The sequence below is a fragment of the Oreochromis aureus genome, linkage group 3 (genome assembly GCF_013358895.1).
Source record: "Oreochromis aureus strain Israel breed Guangdong linkage group 3, ZZ_aureus, whole genome shotgun sequence".
Lineage (NCBI taxonomy): Eukaryota > Metazoa > Chordata > Actinopteri > Cichliformes > Cichlidae > Oreochromis > Oreochromis aureus.
The window spans coordinates 1,190,221-1,197,007 of NC_052944.1; the positions used below are offsets into that span (position 1 = coordinate 1,190,221).

The following is a 6,787-nucleotide window of genomic DNA, read 5'->3' on the forward strand; positions in this document are numbered from 1 at the left end:
TGGTTCAGTTTAATGAGCTTCTTCAAAATCATCCCTGACATCACCACTGAAAGGACGTCCATAAAAACAGACTGAAAATTACTGATATGTTCACAATCTGAGAGTTTAAAGCTTGACAGACTTGATTCAGATGAAGTTATCTGAGCAGAAACTCCTGGATCTTTATCCTGTGTTGATCTAATCCTTCATGGTTCCTCCACAGAGTGGACCAGCAGAGCTCAGAGGTTCCCAGTGGTCAGTCTGCCCAGCAGCATCAAACACAGCTGGACTCCATATTTATGGTCTGTACATGAACAACAACTACTGTTACATCTGTTCTGTCCACAGTCATCTCCATGCTGCTCTTTGTAGACCAGTGTCAGTGTGTCCAACATGGATCTGATGTTTGGCGCCATGATTTCAGTCTGATTGGCTCATTCACAAATATTCTGTTCCAGCTGCTGGAGGACAACATCATCACTTTTGTGAAGAACGAGCTGAAGAAGATCCAGAAGGTTCTGAGTCCAGATTACCCAGAATGCTTAGAGAGTCAGAGGAGCAGCAGCAGAGAGGCATTTGTGAAGATCACAGTGGACTTCCTGAGGAGAATGAAGCAGGAGGAGCTGGCTGACCGTCTGCAGAGCAGTAAGAGGATCTTTCTAAAGATTTAAGCTGCTGGATAAATGAACATTTTCCAGAGATGGAAGATGGAGCAACATATTTTAAAGATTAGTTCTTTTTGGAATTGAGTGTTTATTTTTCTTCTCATTCAGAACTTCAAGCTGCAGTTTGTCATCGTAACCTTAAATCTGCTCTGAAGAAGAAGTTCCAGTGTGTGTTTGAGGGCATCGCTAAAGCAGGAAGCCCAACCCTTCTGAATCAGATCTACACAGAGCTCTACATCACAGAGGGAGGGACTGCAGAGGTCAATGATGAACATGAGGTCAGACAGATTGAAACAGCATCCAGGAAACCAGACAGACCAGAAACAACCATCAGACAAGAAGACATCTTTAAAGCCTCACCTGGAAGAGACGAACCAATCAGAACAGTGCTGACAAAGGGAGTGGCTGGCATTGGGAAAACAGTCTTAACACAGAAATACAGCCTGGACTGGGCTGAAGACAAAGCCAACCAGGACATCCAGTTCATATTTCCATTCACTTTCAGAGAGCTGAATGTGCTGAAAGAGGAAAAGTTCAGCTTGGTGGGACTTGTTCATCACTTCTTTACTGAAACCAAAGAAGCAGGAATCTGCAGCTTTGAAGACTTCCAGGTTGTGTTCATCTTTGATGGTCTGGATGAGTGTCGACTTCCTCTGGACTTCCACAAAACTACAATCCTGACTGACCCTAGAAAGTCCACCTCAGTGGATGTGCTGCTGATAAACCTCATCAGGGGGAACCTGCTTCCCTCTGCTCGCCTCTGGATAACCACACGACCTGCAGCAGCCAATCAGATCCCTCCTGACTGTGTCGACATGGTGACAGAGGTCAGAGGGTTCACTGACCCACAGAAGGAGGAGTACTTCAGGAAGAGATTCAGAGATGAGGAGCAGGCCAGCAGGATCATCTCCCACATCAAGAAAGCTCAAGCCTCCACATCATGTGCCACATCCCAGTCTTCTGCTGGATCACTGCTACAGTTCTGGAGGATGTGCTGGAAACCAGAGAGGAGGACAGCTGCCCAAGACCCTGACTGAGATGTACATCCACTTCCTGGTGGTTCAGGCCAAAGTGAAGAAGGTCAAGTATGATGGAGGAGCTGAGACAGATCCACACTGGAGTCCAGAGAGCAGGAAGATGATTAAGTCTCTGGGAAAACTGGCTTTTGATCAGCTGCAGAAAGGAAACCTGATCTTCTATGAATCAGACCTGACAGAGTGTGGCATCGATATCAGAGCAGCCTCAGTGTACTCAGGAGTGTTCACACAGATCTTTAAAGAGGAGAGAGGACTGTACCAGGACAAGGTGTTCTGCTTCATCCATCTCAGTGTTCAGGAGTTTCTGGCTGCTCTTCATGTCCATCTGACCTTCATCAACTCTGGACTCAATCTGATGGAACAACAACAAACGACCTCCAAGAAATCTAAATTATTTAACAAACTGAAACTTCAATCTCTCCACCAGAGTGCTGTGAACAAGGCCTTACAGAGTCCAAATGGACACCTGGACTTGTTCCTCCGCTTCCTCCTGGGTCTTTCACTGCAGACCAATCAGACTCTCCTACGAGGTCTGCTCACACAGACAGGAAGTAGTTCACAGACCAATCAGGAAGCAGTTCAGTACATAAAGGAGAAGCTCAGTGAGAATCTGTCTGCAGAGAAAAGCATCAATCTGTTCCACTGTCTGAATGAACTGAATGATCGTTCTCTACTGGAGGAGATCCAACAGTCCCTGAGATCAGGACGTCTCTCCACAGATAAACTGTCTCCTGCTCAGTGGTCAGCTCTGGTCTTCATCTTACTGTCATCAGAAAAAGATCTGGATGAGTTTGACCTGCAGAAATACTTTGCTTCAGAGGAGGCTCTTCTGAGGCTGCTGCCAGTGGTCAAAGCCTCCAACAAAGCTCTGTGAGTACATTTGTACTCATGTCTTTACTTTAACATCCAACTGTGTCAGTAATTTATTTCACCAGGCTTTCTTTGTATGAATTTGTATCCTAAAGTTTTGGGATTTCTCCAATACAACTGTAACCTCTTTGATGGCTCCAGAACTCGGTGCACTCGAGACGCTGAATCCACCATAAACTCTGACATCACTGCTGCTGTTATGTTATCAGTCTTTGTTTAAACACTTAGGCTGCATGTGCCTGATGTTGTGATACTTTATATTCACATGCATGCTCCTAGATACATTTCTACTGCAGGTCTGTTTTTAGTCACAAATGTTGGTGAAACACTTGCTTTTACATGCATGGTGGGTCCTGCATTAAAGCATTTGAATTACTCAGTGAATGATGGCAGCCAGAGAAACATCCTTAGTTCCACTTTAATCTCTGCTTCGGTCCTCCACAGTGTGTTTGTTGTTTCTTTGTTGTTGTTGGCCTGCTCTCTCCTCTCACTCCAGTCTGGTTGCAGCAGATGTTTGTCCCTCCCTGAACCTGCAGACTTGGGTGCAGCACCTCAGTTCATCTTCAGTCTGAAACCAGCTGTTTTATCCCCTCAAGCACACCTTCCCTGGTCATCTCTGCTGTGGTTGCTATAAAATTTAATCTTGATTAAAAACCAAAAGAAGAAACTAAAGTCAGACTTGATGCCATTTATTGGCAGCTTGGTGCCTGTTTGATGATAAACTGCAGCACAGTCTAAAGCAAACCTTCTGACTTTATTGACTTTATGCATGTATATGTTCTTCCTGTTCACCTTGGACACACAACAGCTCTGTTTGTTGTGACTGGATCTAGAACAATTCAGATCAGCCAACATATCCTAATCTAGATGATTTTTAAGGTGGTATCTGGGAGGAAAAGTTAAAAATCAGCTTGGATGGCCTGTACTGTATGATGGCCTTGGTTGCACCACATTGACAGCCATGCAGGGTGGTTCACTCCTTGGGCAAGAAGACCGAGGAGTGAGCCACCCTTGGTCAAAGCTTGGTCATTCAAGCTCACTGTTGTCCCCTTGTTGGTTGATAAGTATTTTTTTTACCTGACTTATAGTCATCATTGTCTTCAAATGAACTCACACACTGCTGACTGCTGTAGCTTACCTGGCTGAGCAGGTGACCCATGTACTGAAAGTTAGAGTCGTGACTCCAGGGCCTGGTTTGAGTCTGCCCAAGACCATTTCCTGTGTGTTATTCTCCTCACTTCCTGTCTTCTCTGTCCTATACAGTGAAGACAAAAGGCCTCAAGTTCTGAAAACTCTTCCCCTTCATCATCTTCCAAATCATCTCTCATCTAAAATCACCAGTATTCTCTGAGTAGAGAATCTTTTCACAATCTTGAATGATAAGGATCCAAGTGGGTAAAGTTATTTATTTGTTGTGTTCCTATTTGCAGCTGGGACAGATTGTGAAAAACTCTCAGCTGCAAAAATTACATCCAGGTTAGAAGAAAAACATTGAGTGAAGTGTTTGTTTCATCATCCTTCACAGCTCATCCACCAGGTGTCACAAACTGCAGCAGAGCAGTACAAAGCATGTCATACTGGAACTGCAACAACCAGAGTTTTACCTACCTTTGGTGTTTCTTGACAGCATGAGCGAAATATTTACTGAACAGAGTCGTCTTCTGTAATCTTTTCAGATTCAGAACACTGTATTTATTTTCAAGGGGCAATTAGGATCCTGACCTTGCCAACCGTACATACAATACACAAACATCACATTGGGGAGACGGGTCAGGCCAGGTAGCTGGTCGGTCAGCCGCTAGAGCAGCGACCCGGAACCGAACAGCAGAAAATGCACAACATCAGGAAAGATGAGGAGAAAAAAGAACTCCGCCCAGACTGAGCTCCAACAGGGAGATCAGTTTGAGAACAGAAAAAAATGACCTTAGCACAGAGCACATGAAAACTCTTAATACGCCATAGAAACACATGACAAGCAACAGGGATGGGTAACAGGTGAGAGACAGCCGGTGTAGACAGCGCATCCAGGCCTGCAGCATTTGCGCTGGTCCTCTTGACCCACCGTCTGCACCGGGAGGGGATAAGCATGCTTAGGATGGGAAGGAACAGTCTAAACACCGTCTGTTATCAGGGTGAGATTTGTTATGTTCAGCTCCAGCCTTGAGACCACAGCTGGCGCCGTTATGTTAGCCGCATGAAATGATGGTGGTTTTCTTTGGTGCCAACAACTGCATGTCACAGCTGATCTAACAGTCGGTCACTTGTCTCTCAATCTCCCGTTGGAGAGCCACGAGCTTCTCCGAGAGGTTATCAGTTTAGCGCTCAAAGAGCAAAGTCTGAGAACTCACGGCCGCCATGAGCTTCTTCAAGATCTTATCCGTGCTGCGTTCAATGAGCCCATTTTGAGAAGTCACGACCCGTCCCATTGTTTCAGTCACAGCGGGCAGCCTGGTCGGGTTTTGAACAGCTGATTCTGCTTTCTTTAATCTTCAATAAGCCAGGGCCAAGCCAGCTCAGATCAGCAAGAACCCTTTGCTGCTGTGAATGTCCGTGCTGCTATATTTCAGTATCAGGCTCTAAATGTACAAATGGATCTGAGAAGATCTCCAATCATGTTTCTACTAGATTTACAGTTTGTTTTCATGTCTTCTGACTCAGAAGGTGGAGCAGGTGGAGCTTACAAGGAGTAACTGCTCATATAGAAGAAGAGTTGTGTTTTAATGAAGCTATTTAGTTAACATGTCTGTGAAGGTTCTCAGTCATCCAGGTCATCGTAGTCAAAGGAGTTTGCAAAGAAAAGCCTCTGGACTTCTTTGAGTTGTTGAAGACGCGTTCACCTCTCATCCGAAAGCTTCTTCAGTTCTAAGGTCAAATGGCCGAGAGTCCCAGATTTAAACCCAGTGGGAGTTTCCCCAAGGAGGGACAAAGGACCCCTGGTGATCCTTGTGATTAGAGGATCACCAGGGGTCCTTGTCCCTCCTTGGGGGGACTCTTGGGGGGACTTTCGGCCATTTGACCTTAGAACTGAAGAAGCTTCTCGGATGAGAGGTGAAACGTCTTCAAGCAACTCAAAGAAGTCCAGACGCTTTTCTTTGCAAACTCCTTTGACTATTTAGTTAACCAATAATTGTATTGCATGCTGGCATTAAAAAATGTTTCATTTGACTGATTTAATTAATTTGTTTGTTTTCTTCCAGACTGAGTGGCTGTAACCTCTCAGAGAGAAGCTGTGGTGCTCTGTCCTCAGTTCTCAGCTCCCAGTCCTCTAGTCTGAAACAGCTGGACCTGAGTAACAACGACCTGCAGGATTCAGGAGTGAAGCTTCTGTCTGCTGCACTGCAGAGTCCACATTGTACACTGGAAACTCTCAGGTCAGGATCCAAACATATCAATAAATGATATTATTGTATAAACAACCAAGCTTTATAGAATTGGCAGGTGAACTTTTCTTTATCTTTGGATTGCTTAGGAGATTCTTAATTACTGTCTGAAGATTCTTTACAGTCACATATTTTGTTTTAATGGTAAAACAGAATTATTGTTCAGTTCAATGAGCAGGTAGCTGTGAGATTCATAATAATGAGGTATATTTGTATTAAAGATGACTAAACTTGAACAGTAGCTGTGTGAGTTACTTTGTTTACTCATGTGTGCTGATGTTGTGAGTAATTTAAAGCTGAAGTAAACTTGTAATGAGTTTAATAGAGTTTCTGAAGTAAGTGTACTTGGAGATATTTATGTGTTTACTGAAGTCCAGCAGCAGGAGGCTGTGTGCAGCATAGAGGAACCCAGACCTCAGCTTTTTCTCCTGGTTTCTGTTGCTGCTGTTACAGTTTCCCCTCATTGTTCCCTTCAACAGTCTCCTCACTGTAACAAATCAAAGTGTTACTGTATAGATTCACGTCTGAAAGTTGCCATGTGCTATTAAAACTAAGAGCGATGTTTCATACACCCACGTGGTTCAGTCACACAGTAACTGATGGTAAATAATGTTTGTGTTGAGCACATCGTACAGGTCAGCTGCTCCACACAGATCTCAGGTTTACATGCTGGAACAGTTTGTGATCATGAAGGATAAACTTCCTCTTTGTTTCATACAGATGTGACATGAACAATAACACATTCATGAAATCCTGTTAGGAACACAAACACTATTGTAGCTGGAGAATATATTTGAATGTAGGATAATGTAGGGGATCATCAACAACAGTAATAACTAACCACCACCTCACCATT

At 44.2% G+C, this 6,787-nt stretch overlaps 1 pseudogene; it reads left to right on the forward strand.

The window, feature by feature from the left end:
• The first annotated feature begins 434 nt into the window (after positions 1–434).
• LOC120438513 lies at positions 435–5,783 on the forward strand (annotated as a pseudogene).
• The last annotated feature ends 1,004 nt before the right edge of the window (positions 5,784–6,787 follow it).